This window comes from Dendropsophus ebraccatus, chromosome 1 (assembly GCF_027789765.1).
Source record: "Dendropsophus ebraccatus isolate aDenEbr1 chromosome 1, aDenEbr1.pat, whole genome shotgun sequence".
Lineage (NCBI taxonomy): Eukaryota > Metazoa > Chordata > Amphibia > Anura > Hylidae > Dendropsophus > Dendropsophus ebraccatus.
Genome location: NC_091454.1, coordinates 88482497 through 88499239, shown reverse-complemented (window position 1 = coordinate 88499239; position 16743 = coordinate 88482497). Strand labels below are relative to the sequence as shown.

Sequence of the window (16743 nt, the reverse complement as noted above, 5' to 3'; positions counted from 1 at the left end):
AGGGAGCTGCCTATAGAGGATAGCAGGGGTCTGCTGCTGCTGTTCCTATTCCACAGGGTGACTGCAGCATATCGCTGCTATCTTAGCCGTTTGTCTTTTAGGCTATGTTCACACTGCGTATGATTCCGTCCGTAGTTCGTATGCCGCCGTACATGTGCGACTGAAACTACGGGAGTGGGAAAAATCGACATGCGCCGGATGCGTACGCACCGCGAACATACGCCCGTAGTACAGTTATGCTTCCCTAGCTTGATTCGAAGCGATCTGAAACAGGTCATTTACTTGGAAATCTTCGCCCAGCCCAATAAAACTCACAGAACCTTTTGGATCGAAAAATCAAGTTCAATTTGGCTGAAATAAGTACTCCGTACGGGACCGCATGGAAATCCATGGCCGTGAGTTTCAACATTTCCGTCCTCAAACAATGGTCTTATTAATTTTTCACGGCGCCGTATACGATCCGGCCGTAAGCTCATACGTAGTGTGCACTGTGCGGGCGTATATCGTATACTTTCAAGCGAACGCATCAACCTCAAAACTACGTGCGTATATTCGCGGTTCGCACTACAGACGGATTCATACGCAGTGTGAACATAGCCTTAACATGTTGAAAGACAAACGACTGCAATGATCAGCCGACATCGTTCATGTCAGCTGATCGTTGTCTTCTACTACACAAGACGATTATCGGCCAATATTGGCCAAATACGGCCGATAATTGTTTCGTGTAATAGGGCCTTAAAGGGGTAGTGCAGCGTTTCAAAATTATTCACTAAATAACACACATTACAAAGTTATACAACTTTGTAATGTATGTTATGTATGTGAATGGCCCCCTTCCCCTTGTTTCCCCCCACCCACGCTAGACCCGGAAGTGTAGTGCACTATACTCACCTGATCCGTGTCAACCCCCGTCCGCCATCTTGGGACAATGACGTTAACCACTCCGACCGCCCCTTGTGCCAGCCCCCCCCTCTGCCACGTCATCAGCTGCTCAGCCACGATTGGCTGAGCATAACTGTGCTCAGCCAATCACAGCTGAGCAGCTGATGACGCAGCAGAGGGGGCCGGCAGGAGGGACGGATGGAGCGGTTCGGCCGGCCTCCCAAAGATGACGTCATTGTCCCAAGATGGCGGACGCCGCACTACCCCTTTAAATGTTCACTACAAGGGGTGGGGCAGATCAGCGCACTAATGGTGCTAGTCCCGCCCCCAGTGCACCAAGCCGTCTCATTAGCATATGGATTAAACTTCAAAGTATACTAAAATGGTTTTTAGGATGATAGGAAGAAACTTGCTATCATCCTCAGCACCTCATGTGCTATAGTGAAATATCAGCAGGTTGGATGCTCCTAACCTACATTGGGGGAGGGGGGAAAAGCTTCCCCACGTAGGCATCCCCCACTCTATAATAGAAAACAAGCACTCATCTGGCTGCAGCACAGCGTCTCCTCTTCCTCCACGTTCTGCAAGCACTGGTTGAGTAACGTAATTTGAGTGTTGAATAGCTGGACTGCCTGTTCAGCCTATTAGCGGCTGAGGCTGGACCCCAATGTTGCCAATGATTGGCTGAGCAGGCAGCGCCAACCACAGACAAAGGAGCCATTGTGGAACAGTGGCAATGGCGGGAGCAAGGATGGTAAGCATAGTTATTTTACAAAAAGGCAAGCACATTTGTGGAATTATAATACAACTCAGAATACACTTGTAAGAACACTGTGTAGGTAGGCTTTTCAGTAATTTGCTGTAGGCTTTATCTGTCAGAAGTGTTTTTCAGCTAAAAAGGACATTGTTAATAAGTCTCATGGTGCGTTTACACAGACAGATTTATCTGACAGATTTTTTAAACCAAAGCCAGGAACAGACCATAAACAGGGAACAGGTCTTAAAGAAAAGACTGAGATTTCTCTTCTTTTCAAATCCATTCCTGGCTTTGGCTTCCAAAATCTGTCAGATAAATCTGCATGTGTAAACGCACCATAATGGTCCATTTACACAGAAAGATTATCTGCCAAAGATTTGAAGCCAAAGCCAGGAATGAATTTGAAAAGAGGAGAAATTTCAGTCTTTCCTTTATAACCTGTTCCCTGTTTATAGTCTGTTTCTGGCTTTGGCTTCATATCTTTGGCAGATAAACTATCAGATAATCTTTCTGTGTAAATTGACCCTAACTGAAAACGCTCAATCCAGCCTGTGTGTATTCCCATAGAAAACCTCTCCGGTTTTGGACAGTTCCTGTCTTGGCCAGAGATGTCAGCAGAGAGCACTGTCTGAATGAAAATAAAGCAACATTTCCTGCATGACATACAGCAAAGGGTTATAAAGTGCTTATTTCCCTACACTTACTACTGCTTCAAGGCTTCACTTCCTGGATAACATGGTGATGTCACTTCCTGGATAACATGGTGATGTCACGACCCGACTCCCAGAGCTGTGCGGGCTGTGGCTGCTGGAGAGGATAATGGCAGAGGGACACTGAGGGACACAGGGCACTGGAGGGACACTAAGCATCCCTCTGCCATCATCCTCTCCAGCAGCCACAGCCCGCACAGCTCTGGGAGTCGGGTCGTGACATTACCATTTTATCCAGGAAGTGAAGCCTTGACGCAGTAGTAAGTGCAGGGGAAAAAGCACTTTATAAGCATTTCCCGTAATAAGTGTATATTAATGATTTGTATAACTTTTGGGGGGCAATACAATACTTTAATGAAAAAAATTGCCGGACAAATCTATATAACTCTGACACCACTTGATTTGAAAGAAAGATTTTCGCTGAATAACCCCTTTAACCCGCCCTTACAGCTTTATTTAAAAACGATTAGTCCAAAGGTAACACTTTTCAGATTTCTCTTCATTAGATCAACTGGACATAAGTACATAGTGCACTACAGTGATTTGCCACAAGCACTTTTCTCTGACACAAGCCTTTAGATTCTAACAACAAACATACAATTACAGTGATCAAACAAAAGAAAACTGAGTATCTCATATAATTAAATACGGAAATACGGAAGACTTTCCATTACTATCTTACAACCCTTGTTGGTGTGCACTCCACGCCTTGGAACCAGTTTTCCAGCTAGTGGTGTTGCCATCTGCAGCTTCTAAAAAGCCTCCTGTTACATACAGCGAGTCCCGGTCAATTATAGGGATATTCCCATTAGTCTGTAAGTTCCTCTGAGCAGGTCCCTCACTCCTTTTTGTATTTTTATTTAATTCCTTAATGTGTGTATGAAAATGTAACCCCTGTACCCGTAAATGTACCACCTGCACCTGGGAGAACAAACACAGTGCAATCTGTTGGCACAATACAAATAAATATTATTATGTACCCCAAAAATATGTGTGTACACTTGAAGCGCTACAGTGTGTGCTTAAATGATGGAAAAGAGGTTTCCTGAGAGATACTGTGCTGTAAAAATATTAACATAATATATCTTATGTAAAGTATGTGGCTAAATAGTACTCAGTAACTATTGTAACAATGGTTATTGTAACAATGGTCCGTTCAATCAGTTTAAGTATACTTAGTAATATATAGCTATACTGCTGAATACCTGGTAGTTTTGTGATGTAGTATAGTATCCTCGATTCTTCTGTATCTTTTCAGTAGTTGTAGGTGTTGAGGTGTCGGGTTGGTGTTCAAAGGTGGAAAACCTTTGGATTACTCACCACGCGCCAAGAGTTGGTAGTAGTGGAGCCAACGGGCAGGGCCCGCTCCCAACCCGACAACCCAACACCTACAACTACTGAAAAGATACAGAAGAATCGAGGATATTATACTACATCACAAAACTACCAGGTATTCAGCAGTATAGCTATATATTACTAAGGATACTTAAAAGGGTTATCCAACGCTACAAAAACATGGCCACTTTTCCCCCTACTGTTGTCTCCAGTTCAGGTGCAGTTTGCAATTAAGCTCCATTTACTTCAATGGAACTGAGTTTCAAAACCCCACCCAAACTGGAGACAACAGTAGGGGGAAAGTGGCCATGTTTTTGTAGTGCTGGATAACCCCTTTAAACTGATTGAATGGACCATTGTTACAATAGTTACTGAGTACTATTTACTCACGTACTTTACATAAGATATACAGTGGTGCCTTGGATTACGAGCATAATTAGTTCTGGGACTTTGCTTGTAATCCAAATCCACTCTTAAACCAAAGCAAATTTTCCCATAAGAAATCATTGATATGCAGACAATTGGTTCCACACCCCAAAAATAATGATTTTATATTTTGAATAACATGTAAGACAAATGAAACAAACATTTATAAACAGCTGAATATGTGATATTATAGGTTACTGTGCAGTATAGCAATCAGCATGTGGAGTAAAATGTATAATAAGTGCATAAACCTGAAACACAGCAGCAGTTTGTAGATACAGGGTGGAACTGCAGATCCCTATAATGCAGTAGCCTAGTACAACATGCTAGAATAGAGAAGCAGGACTGCTGTCAGAGGTCTATGTGGTCACATGACAGCAATGAAGAAGGGGTGTGTGCTCAGCATGGACTCATCAGGACTGACAGAGACTGCAGGGAGCATGAGGGACTGATGCCCCTATTCCACGAGTCGTTTGGAGGAGCAAACGAGCGCTATTAGCGCTCGTTTGCCCCTCGTCCCCCGCTCGCTGCCGCCGCTATTCAACGCGGCGTCAGCGAGCGGGTGTGTGGGGGAGGGGGCGGCGGGGAGCTGCTGGGGGGGCTGCCCGGGGGATCGCTGATCGTCCGGGCAGCCCATAGGATATAGCAGCGCCTGCTGCCGATGCTCCTATTCAACGGAGCGACGGCAGCACATCGCTGCTATATCAGTCGCTTGTTTTTCAACATGTTGAAAAACAAGCGACTGCAACGATCAGCCGACATGAACGATGTCGGCTGATCGTTGCACTCTATTCCACGGGACGAATATCGTTCGTAGCGGCCGGTATCGGCCGAATACGAACGATATTGCTCCTCTAAACGACCCGTGGAATAGGGCCTTGAGCAGTACAGATGTGGGTACATACATGCAGCACTCTGTCCGGGGAGAGAGGGGTTACAGCTATGGAGAGATTACCTCCAAAGTCCTGTCCCCTGATGTAAGCCCCAGCCTGAAGTGGATCTGCTATGATTTGGAAGGCAAGGGAGACTTCCTGGGTCAGAGTACAGTGCTGTATACCCCGCTATATAGACCATGTCCCTCCCCAACTCGCGCTCCCACCTAGTACAGGGAGCTCTTAAACCAAAACAATGCTCTTAAACCAAGTCACAATTTTGAAAAACTCTGAGCTCTTAAACCAAAACGCTCTTAAACCAAGTTACTCTTAAACCAAGGTACCACTGTATTATGTAAATATTTTTACAGCACAGTATCTCTCAGGAAACCTCTTTTCGATCATTTAAGCACACACTGTAGCACTTTAAGTGAACATACATATTTTTGGCGTAATTTAATTAACTATTAGGAGGGATCACAGAATCCCCTGCTACACTTTAGCAGCATAACAGTTGGCTTTTTTCTAAGTACAGCGCCGTTAATATGAATGTTTTTTAGAAATTACTTTTTTTCTTAAAGAACATTTTATCTATAAATATTATTATGTGAATAAGTTAGCACCTATTCACATGATAGGGTTAACAAGCTGATTAGTTGGGGTCCGACCACTGAGACCCCCACACATCCCAAAAGCAGGGACAAGATTCCCAGAAAGTCCCCAGAATAAATGGTGTGCACCACATGTGCGGGGCCAACATTGCTCCATAGAAGTTTGCCTCTGGAGACATAAATGGTCTCAGACCCTTTTCTGAAATGTCCAAGATTAGTTTAATAATAACAGTTTGAAGACAAACCTGAGAAGAACAAAGCCTCTTACTATTCGATTGTGGAAAATTCCTTTGGCGAGCAGCAATATGTCTAAGTAGCTTATACCCTCTGTGGTGTAGTTTACGGCAGTGGTAGAAATGGCATTGATGGTAATACTTATAGGAAAACCATAGCACAAGTCGTATTGATTTTCTTTACTATTCAGTGTATGTCTAGAACATTGCCCCTTGGGGTAGAAAATGATTGACTACATCAATTATCTTTAATCTGAAAGATATGATAAACCTGTTAGAATAGATACCATGCTCACCTGAAGGCCAGGCACGCAATGGCATATGAATGATTCAGGGCTGTAAGGAAACAAAGAGCCTTTGTTAAGAATTCGCTATATCTAGACTTGGAAGTAAGAGGTTTTTTTTTTTTTTTTTTTTAAATCATTGATTCTGCAGATTATAATAGTTAATGGCAAATAATACAGTAAGGGTCCATTTACACAGAAAGAGTATCTGACAGATTATCTGCCAAAGATTGGCCAAAGCCAGAAACAGACTATAAACAGAGATCAGGTCATAAAGGAAAGCCTAAGATTTCTCCTCTTTTCAAATCCAGTCCTGGCTTTGGCTTCAAATCTTTGGCAGATAATCTGTCAGATAATCTTTCTGTGTAAATGGTCCCTTAAAGCGAACTCCATACCCACAATCTGTCCCCCCCAAACCACTTGTACCTTCAGATAGCTGCTTTTAATCCAAGATCTGTCCTGGGGTCCATTCGGCAGGGGATGCAGTTATCGTCATAAAAACAATTTTTAATCCTGCAGCACTGTGTCTAACGGCCGGGGCTTACATTTGTATATGCATTAGGCTGGCACCACCTCTATGTCCTTCCTCCCCACCCTCATCATTAGGAATGATCCAGGAACATTTACTGCTGTTTGAGCTTTGCACAGGTGTATTAACGATCCAGCCCATGTGCCGGGCTGCCACAGGTGTGGAATAGGAAGCAATCTGCCTGGAGTATTCCTAATGATGAGGAGGGTGGGGAGGAAGGACAGAGAGGTGGTGCCAGCCTAATGCATATACAAATGTAAGCCCCGGCCGTTAGACACAGCACTGCCGGATTAAAAGTCTATCTGAAGGTACAAGTGGTTTGGGGGGGGGGGGGTCAGATTGTGGGTACGGAGTTGCTTTAAGGAAGACAAACAATGTAACCAAGCTAAGCAGATGAAATGGCGGCAATGTATAGTGCAGCGACCTTCCAGGTAGAGCATTCTTACTAGCCTAGTCTGTACAGTGTTTATTTTACGCCACAAATCTTGTGAGAATTTTTCCCCATTTGTAGAACTGTGAAGCATGCTTACACATCTTGGTAAAAAATAAATCCTTCTAAATATAAAGGTGTCATGTTGTGTACAGATTCTAAACTCGGATCCAGGTTTTGCTACTTGGACAGATGTGGCATCAGTATGGGGTGGTAATAGTGTGACAGAAAGCTGTGCCATTCCCGTACTGGAAATTTCCAAGGTTTCTGGCTTTTGAAAAGAAACAGCTATGCAAAGTATTCCTGGTGTTGTTTATGGAAAAACATGTTGCAGTATAAAAATAAAAATTAGTATAGACATACAACATAGTATAGCAGTGTAGTATGACAGTCCTAGTAAGGAGATTCAGGAACAGGAGAAGGGTGGAGGTGAGCTGTTAACTGACCTCAACATATTCAACTGGCCCCCAACCCACTGTATGAGGTTCAGGACTGCCAACCATCCAGAAATCCCTGGACAGTCTGTAAAAATAGGCAACTTTTTTACAGTGTTGGTGAAAAAGAATCTATGTGCCTATACTTTTCTAGACTAATGTCAGGGGGTCCGACCTCTAGGACCCAAATGGATCTCAAAAATGGGGGTGCAGGCCCCTCAATGATTGGAGTGCTGATTGCGCCTACACAGCCACTGTGCTTGCACTCCATTCATCTTCTATGGGGCTGACGAATGCCTACAATTTTTTTAGATCAGTTGGACCTCCAGCAACCAGATTGTTATCCCCTATACTATGAATATGAGATAACAAGCTTTCCATAAATACAGTAGACAAAGCACCATAATCAATGTATGCCCAGGAACAAACAAAGCATTAGAAACCATATAATATGATTTATCTCCGTAGCACAATGCAAGTAAAAAAAAATAAAATGCAGCACTCCAAGGTAAGTGTGAATAAGTGCCAAGCGGTGTGCTCCTCAGCAATCATTAGAGCCAACAGCTAAACATGTTTATGTGACCCTAGCAAAACCACCAATAGCTATGCAACAGAACTTGAAAGCTAGGTAAGTATGTTAAAAGATAGAATTTAGAGGCCAACATATAGGAGTTACAAAATTTCTCAACCCAATACAACTTCAGGAGAGTGAATTTCCAAACAGAAAACATACAATCCCAGAAAAGGTATAAATTTAGTAACATCCTCCATGTGTATAACATGCAGATATGCAGATTATAAACCATAACTGCACTAGTAGTGGGACACTCCAGGTCCAGAAAAAAAATTACTCCAACACAACATGTCCAAAATTTTTTTAAATTCCAGTGTTACAGAATATACAATCTCCTTGACTGTAATGCACTTGCAGCTTCATACGCAAAAATAAATGAGCATATCAAAATAAATATACATTTAGGATATATAGAACTTTAAAGTGAGCATGTACCGCCTGGACAGCCCCTCCAAACTGCCAGTACCGTTTTGATGTCCCCATCAAGACATGTCCGGTTCCGGGGACTGCCTGTCTCTTGGATTTCAACAGCACAGCATCAATGAGGCGAGGCATAGAGCATCCGGGCCCTAGGACTGCAGCGCCTTTCCCCCTGTTTCTCCTTTTTTAGCACACCCCTGGGCTGGATGAAGGCGGGAAGAGAGGCACTGCAGGTCTAGGACACTGTCACCCCACCATGCCATTGGAATAAAAGTTTTTACCCTGAATACTGGCCCCATGAAAACGTCTTGATGAGGACATCAAAACAGTACCAAAAGTTTTGGGTGCCTGTACAGGTGGTACAGATTTTCTTCAAACAGTTACAAATAAGTTGCTTTGCTTATCTTGGTATGGGTATGGCCTGTTTTATGCCCCATTCTCAGATATATAGTTAAAGTGGTTGTCCAACGGTAGGAAAAGTTATCATTTTTAGGGGAATGTAAAATAAATCCACTTACTAACATGTAATAAGTGATGAGCCATATTTGTTAGATATTGAAAAAATAGACGACGCTGATCCTTGTGACAGCCATCATATATAGACATCCATGATAAAAAAAAAAATTAAAAAAAATATATACCATGCTGTATAAATTTACTGAATCCTACTTTACTGAATTAGGGTATGTGCACACTGAGGAAAACACGAAGAGGACTTGCAGCGGATTCCACCACTCGTTCCCACGCGCTGCCGCTTCCCTCTCCGCCTGTGCCATAGACTCCATTCTATGGTCAGGCAGATTCCGCCCTCTGTCCAAAGAATGGGCAGGTTGATTCTTTGGGTGGAGGGCAGAATTGACCTGACAATAGAAAGGAGGCTATGGCACAGGTGGAGAGTGAAGCGGGAACAAGCGACGAAATCGGCTGCAAGTCCTCCGCGTGTTTTCCTCAGTGTGCACATACCGTTATGCAGAGTTCTGTGCTATTCCCTCCATCAGAAAACCAAAAACCTTGACAGAAAATCCAAAATGACTCTTTTGCGCCATAAAAATAATAGAGTTGCAATGTAAAACTGCTCCAATTTTTCTTCCAAAACAAAACCAATATATTTTTCTTTCTTTATTTCAAACTGTTAAGAAAAGATAAAAAAAAGTATAAAAAAACAACTTACACAATATGCACGTGATTACAAAAACTGTGTAATATATTTGTCATATATAGTTCTCATGCTGTGAAATGTAACCACAAAGAGCGACATGATTCCTTCAGAAAACTACAGCTTACATTAATACTACCATTATTTTTTTTTGTATTTAATATTTTCTATTCTTCTATTTTTAAGGTGAGAAGTAATCTTTCTTAGATAAAACCAAATCCCTTTGTCTAACACAAGAATCTATGCTGAAAAAACTAAACACGTACAAATACATTTAGGTTTCTTTATGCTTTATTTATGCAGAGTTTTTAATATTTACAATAAGCCTTTGTGTGTAGTCTCTCAGTGTGCTGTATTAGAACACTGGTTTTGTTGCAAATGTGTTACCATACATTATTGCACTGAGTTCGGTGGAAGCAATAGGGGGGAGGAAGTAAGGGCCCTATTCCATGGGACGATTATCGTTCGCATAATCGTTAACGATAAACGATTCAAACGGCCACTATTGCGAAAGACCTGAAATCGTTCACCCATTTACATGGAACGATAATCGTTACTTATGATCGTTCTTGCGGTCGTCTTGTCGTCGCTATTGCGTTCGTCACTACTGCGAACAACCGAATGACATCTTGTTCAATGCGAACGATTTGCAAATGAGCAACAATAAAAATAGGTCTAGGTCTTATTAAACGATCAACGATTTCTCGTTCGGTCGTTAATCGTTAACTGCTATTCAAATGAATGATTATCATTTAGATTCGAACGATAATACCTCTCGTGGAATAGGGCCCTATGCTGAATGGCTGTGACAACATTATGGCTCTGTATAATTGACTGACATAGCCCTTGAGCCCATCTTCCATTTTAATTCTTTGCTGTTATCATTGCGACTGACTCCAGAGTCAGCTTCAAATGGGTTTGTCTATTAGTGGACCATTTGTGCCCTTTGTTTAATCAGAGCCTATAACCACTAAATAATCCTCTTGCAGCCCTTGAGCAGCCTTTGAAAAACGAAAGCCAGAATCATTTAGTCTATCCTAGATCTAATCATCCTGGCCTCTGTGATGCCTTCCATACATTGAACAACAAAAGCAAAACAGGGGACATAAAAGAGCAGTACTGAGCAGTCAAAGCTGTAAATCAGTACTGGTGTGGGATCTGATACTATCTTTAAACACCTATAGATTTTGTGCAGTCCCTCTGTCCATTTACAACTCTATTCACCCTCCTCTCCCCCTTCCCTTCTCGCCTCTCATCTATTGGCTGAATGTATTCTGATCCCTTAAATGGGCGCTATCATTTAGAAAAACTTTTGACATGTCACAGGGACTAACATTTTGAGACCCTCACCAGTCAGCAGAAGCACGCAGTAGTGCATTTCACTCCCTAGCATGCAGCAATCTCTGTCCAGTAACTCCATTATAATTCTATGAGGCCGCTGGACAGAGATGATTGACAGTGGGGTAGTTGAGCACACTGCCATGTGCTTCTTACTGCTTGTTATCCTGATCAGTGAGGGTACCCTGAATGATCAAAACTTTTGACATGTCCTTGTGACAGGTATGCTTTAAAGGGAACCTGTCAACCCCCCTGTGCCGGGGCAGAGCTTATTCCATTGATGTATTCAAAGTTTGATGAACCAAAAATGACCAGCTGATTCATGGTTGTCTCAGACTAGAGTTCAATTCATTCTTTATGGGGCTTCCGAACACTGTAGAGTGCTGGGCTATGACAAGCCAATGAATGTGGGGTAGAGATTTAGCTGTGGCTTCCAAGCCACTGTTTGAGGACCACTGCTGTAAATAATGCCAGTTGCAAAATATTACCACTATACAAAAAAAACAAATATTATCACCATTCATATTACCGTCAAACTGTTCTGAAATATTACCAGGTATAGAGAGGGACAGACTGTACACGAGGGAAAGAAAGGTTTAAGGTGAAGTTAGGTAGGAAGGGACCCCCAAAAGCCCTTGTTAGGGCTTAAAGTATAAAAACCATATATTTAGAAGCTGTTGTGAGACAGGCAGTGTGTTCAGACATCTACTGGTATACAGCTGTATACTGTGATTGTGGGATAAAAGCTGTTATCTTGCTACTACTGATTTGTGCAGTCTGCATCCTGTAAAGGTTGAGTTTCATTTTATTATTGTAAAAAACTATTTTATATCCGGTATACGGCTGTATACTGTGATTGGGGGATAATAGCTGTTATCTTGCTACTACTGATTTGTAGTTATCGTTAATTTTCGTTATTACGTATTACTGCACCTGATACGTACCCAAGTGCATAACGCTAGACAGAAACGTACGCTTCTACTTTACCTTTGTGATTTGTTCGTGAATTTTCGGTGAACGTGAACATGAACCGATCACAAAAATTTTTTTTTTGTTCGTGTTTGGGATCTGAACCGAAAATTGGGATGTTCGCTCATCACTGGTGTTATATGCACCCAGGCATGCTTCCCCTGCTGTCCCATATGCATTTTAGAGGTGTTGGCATCATTTCCTGAGGTGTCATTGTGCACTTGGTGACCTCCTAATGGTCGAATCTTGATTTCCAGGTCCCAAGTATTTTTCTCCCATAGACTATAATGGGATTCGATATTCGTTCTAATATACGAATATCGGGAGCTATTCGAATCGAATTTTGAATTATCGAATATTTTACTATTCGCTCATCTCTAGTGTATACACATGTACAGAGATATTCAGGATCCCCTATCTTATAGTCCCTGGGGGTCCCATTGGTCATACCACCAGCAATCACATTTATTACTTTGGACAGAGGATTAATGTTGTTGGCATCACAACCGATTTTGTGTTGGCATACCATTTTATTTCAATGCAATTACTGTAAAACATCTTTGCAATTGCATTGTCAGATCTCCCAATTGCTGTAAGGAAGGTGCTTATATATGGGTGTGCTGTAACATTTTATTTTTTACTAAGAGGACTCAGCAGGGAGGAGTGCCTGTGAAATTTTTAAAGGGAGCCATTATACCTAGGTCCAGCCCTGTGAAATTTACACTGTTACCAGAAGTAAGATCACTGGAGGAGCCCCTACTGATCATGTTACTTGTGTCACAAATGATCAGACTGTTATCTCCTGTCATCCTAAGGGCTGTGCTACCTGGTCGCTCTTCAGATAATAAAAGTGTTAATAAAATCATGTGTCAGTTTTTCCATTGTTGACATATGTGAAAACTGATGAGGAGGTCACATCCAGTCACATGGCAGTGTGGTGTCTTCCATGTGACAAAGTGACACTTCTTCATTTATATAACTAAACAGAAAAGTGCAATAATGGGGCAAACTACAGTAACTAGATGAATAGAGACCTAGTAAGAAAGACTGTTGCATGGGTTCTTCATAATGCAGAGATTGCAGTAGACTTTATTTTTTAAGAGTTCTTTTTATTATTTTGCAAAAACATTTAAAGGGCACACAATAAGTACATTGCTCAGAGAGTGTCAAAGTAATAACAAAGGAAGAGCAAAGGAAGCAGTATTGATCCAGAGGCATAATACAGGGGGTAGAATCGTATTGTGGATATTACCAACAGAGAATGACATAGCAAAGTTGACAACTCTGGCAACCAACCTACACAAAAACATGAACAATTTAATGGCATTCCCTTCAGGCCGACCAACCATTCACTCAACCACTAACTCACTCAAGCAAACCCGACCATCCCCAGGCCTCTCTTCCTCATACATGAGATATGCTGTACTCAATTAGTCCATGTAGAAGCCAAATCAGGCTCAGCTAACCATGGTGACCAGATTTCATCACATTTTTGGGGGGCAATGTCTTTGCATATATAAGGTCTTAGCTAGCAGTTTACCACTGTGAGAATAAGGGAGCCTAATTCAATTTTCATGCCATTAATATAATTTTACTGGCACAATAAAGTAAGATGTGGAAAAATACTCTTAGATTTGTGCCAAAGACCAAAGTGTCAATGATCCCCAAGTGGCACACTTGAGGAGTCAATACTCTGGGAAAGTCAAATTGTTGGTTTAAGAAGAAAAGGTCAGATGACCAGAAGGGGAAGACTTTAGAGTACGAGAAGGCCGCATGAAAGAAAGTACCGCATGAAGCAAGTGTCATCTGATGATATTCCTAGACGTTTTAATCGGGGGGGGGGGGGGGGGGGGGGGGGGGGAATAACCTGTAACCTGAAGAAAAAACCTTCTCAATCATCTGGTGACAATTTAGAACCTCCTACCAATCCCCAGTTGGACGAAGATTGTCGAATTGCAGCTGCCAAGGGCTCAATGGCCAGCGCGAATAATATAGGGGAAAGGGGACATCCTTGCCTAGTGCCACTGCTTAAAGGAAAGGGAGGTGATATGTTTTTCTTTTGTTTTAACCCGTGCAGTAGGTTTTATTATAGAGGAGATGTGCTAGGGATAGGAATGTGGGACCAATGTTCACTCTTCGTACTACTTCCCAGAGGTAGGGCCACTCGACTGTGTCCAAGGCCTTACAGGAGTCAAGGGAGAGAACATGACCAGTTTGTAGACCCAGACTACATGCGTATATATTGGCAGTAGACTTTATTTCAATGAAAAAAAATAAAAATAAATAAATAAAAAAAAAATATATATATATATATATATATATATATATATATATATATATAAAATCTGTGCTCTGCACACTTATTTATTTTTGCATGAGTTGGAATTCCCATGGAGTTTTGCATACATTTGATGAGGCATGTTGCATGTGATTCTTCATACCTTTGGCAGAATCAGTCCTGCCAAAGGATGATATTTATCAATCTGTCATTTCAAGTCCTCAGGCATGTCAAGATTGATTGATTGCATTGGGTCTCACTCCTGAGACCTACTGCGATCCCAAGATACAGATGGGGGAGTGTGTGGCAGTGCCCAGCTATCAAATTGGACATGTTCATTCAACTTGGCGTCTATGGAGTGATGGGATCGCAACTATAGCATCCAGACAGCATTTTTTGGCTGGGACTGGGGAGGAGGTGGCCGAGGGAAAAGACGTCCACTCACCTCCCCGGTTCCAGCAGCGGGTTCCGCATCGCCGCGCTCCGGTGCCCGGTTCCTGGCCGCTTCCTGGTGTCTGACGCAGGCCCGAGACGTGAAGACCTGAAACGGATACAGCCTCCTTCACTGAGTGGCTGAGCGGACCTGAGACGTCACGTCTCGGGCCCGCGTCAGACACCCGGAAGCGGCCGGTAACCGGACACCGGAGCGTCGCGATTCCGGACTCGCCGCTGGAACCGGGAAGGTGAGTGGACGTCTTTTCCCTCGGCCACCTCCTCCCCGGTCCCCGTCAAAAAATGCCCCCCCGCTGGATTACCCCTTTAAGGGTAGCTTCACACACCGCACCTCAGCAGATCTGTCAAATCTGCTGCAGATCTGCAGAAGATTTGATGGTGCAAATTTAATGCTGTGTTCATTTATTTAGTCAAACCTTCTGCGGATCTGCTGCGATACGGTACGTGTGAAGCTATCCTAAAGAGGATCTGTAACCAATTTTACATTTTCTTAACACACCTTCCCATTCCTCAGAAAAATAGCTTTATAGTTTGCCTGATAATTTAATTAATAGTCAGATGGTAATAAAATAATGGGAGTGAATATCAATTGAAGGGCATGATTATAGTCAAAGGGTGTTAAAGTTTTACAACTGTCGGCATTTATGCCTAATACACACCCCTAACTGAATAATCAGGCCCCCCATCATCTGATATTTACCGTCTATCCTCCTCAAAGCCGATCTAGCGATGTTAGTCGGTGTAATCTTTGGCCGGAAGCACTGTTAGGAGCACTGCTGCGTCATCCTGCCCACCCACTCCATTGTTAATCCAATAAAAACAGTACTCATGGCCAAAGATTATGCCGACTAACAGTGCAGGACTGGTACAGAGGAGGACGGTATGACACACACCTTCCTCCTCTCTATAGGGGGCTATCAGCAGGTTAGATTCGTCTAACCTGTGATAGTTCCCCTATAAGCCTATCTGATTATTAACTGAAATGTCAGACATAATATAAACCCACATATCTCTGGAACAGGAAGCTACATTTTTACCTAAAGTGTAATGCTGAATGAAAAACCCCTTTGTGATACCCATATGGCACACCAAGAACCAGTGAGTTAGAAATTATGTTAGTATTGAAAGTCTGTATCACAATACCAGGTAAAACATTTACTTTAGACATCAGTGACCTTTCCTTTATGCAGTATGGTCCACGCTGTACAATAGGACACTTTATTTAACTGCACAAAGACTCTATGAACGTATAGGAATTTTCTAATTAAATGGGAATTGAGGCTGTGCAAAGTCAGAAGGAATTGTGTTGTCACTTGAGGCCATTGTCTTCCCTTTGCAGCCGAGTTGGTATGCTATTGATTTCCTGAAATCCAGTGGAGTACTATTACATATGACCTGGTAACAACAATTTATTGTTTCTTACTTGTCCCGTCCTCTTACTATCTTCTCTACATCAGAAATAACACACTATAATTGTGACAGAACACAGGAAGCTGCTACGTGCAACATTGGTGGCTTTACGCAGAAACTATTAAATATTAATTGCTTACACAGGATATAATCAAATATGGTAACAGGAGGTAAAATATACAGCACTGTTTTAAGACTAGGCAGTCTGCTGTACAGATTCATAATACACCACCCAAACTACACCTCCATTTGCCTCTGATCTTATACAGAAGCACTCTGAGTATATTTACTTTTAGGCCGAGTTCACACTATGTATCAATAGTCAGCAGTAGAATTTGGGGATCGGCACTGTGCAACTCTTTTTTCAGCCACTTATGGCCTATACACATAAGCTCAATAAACGGTTTGCTTTTGGTGGTGCAATTGACCAGGAATAAAGCATATAGCTATTGTTCATACAACATTCAAGAAGAAGATGAATCTGCATGCACTCACCGATATAACAGAAAAAATGTTCCTTTATTTCTCAGTGAATATTCTCACATCATGGTACAAGCAGGCGGAGGACGCCAAACACCCTCCACTGATGATTTCATATAATCACCCAGTGGAGGGTGTTTGGCGTCCTCCGCCTGCTTG

At 42.4% G+C, this 16743-nt stretch overlaps 1 protein-coding gene across 1 annotated transcript in view; it reads left to right on the top strand.

Moving 5' to 3' along the window:
- TBC1D30 (TBC1 domain family member 30) overlaps positions 1–16743 on the top strand; it is a 116007-nt gene that overhangs the window by 33244 nt on the left and 66020 nt on the right. The window lies entirely within an intron of this gene.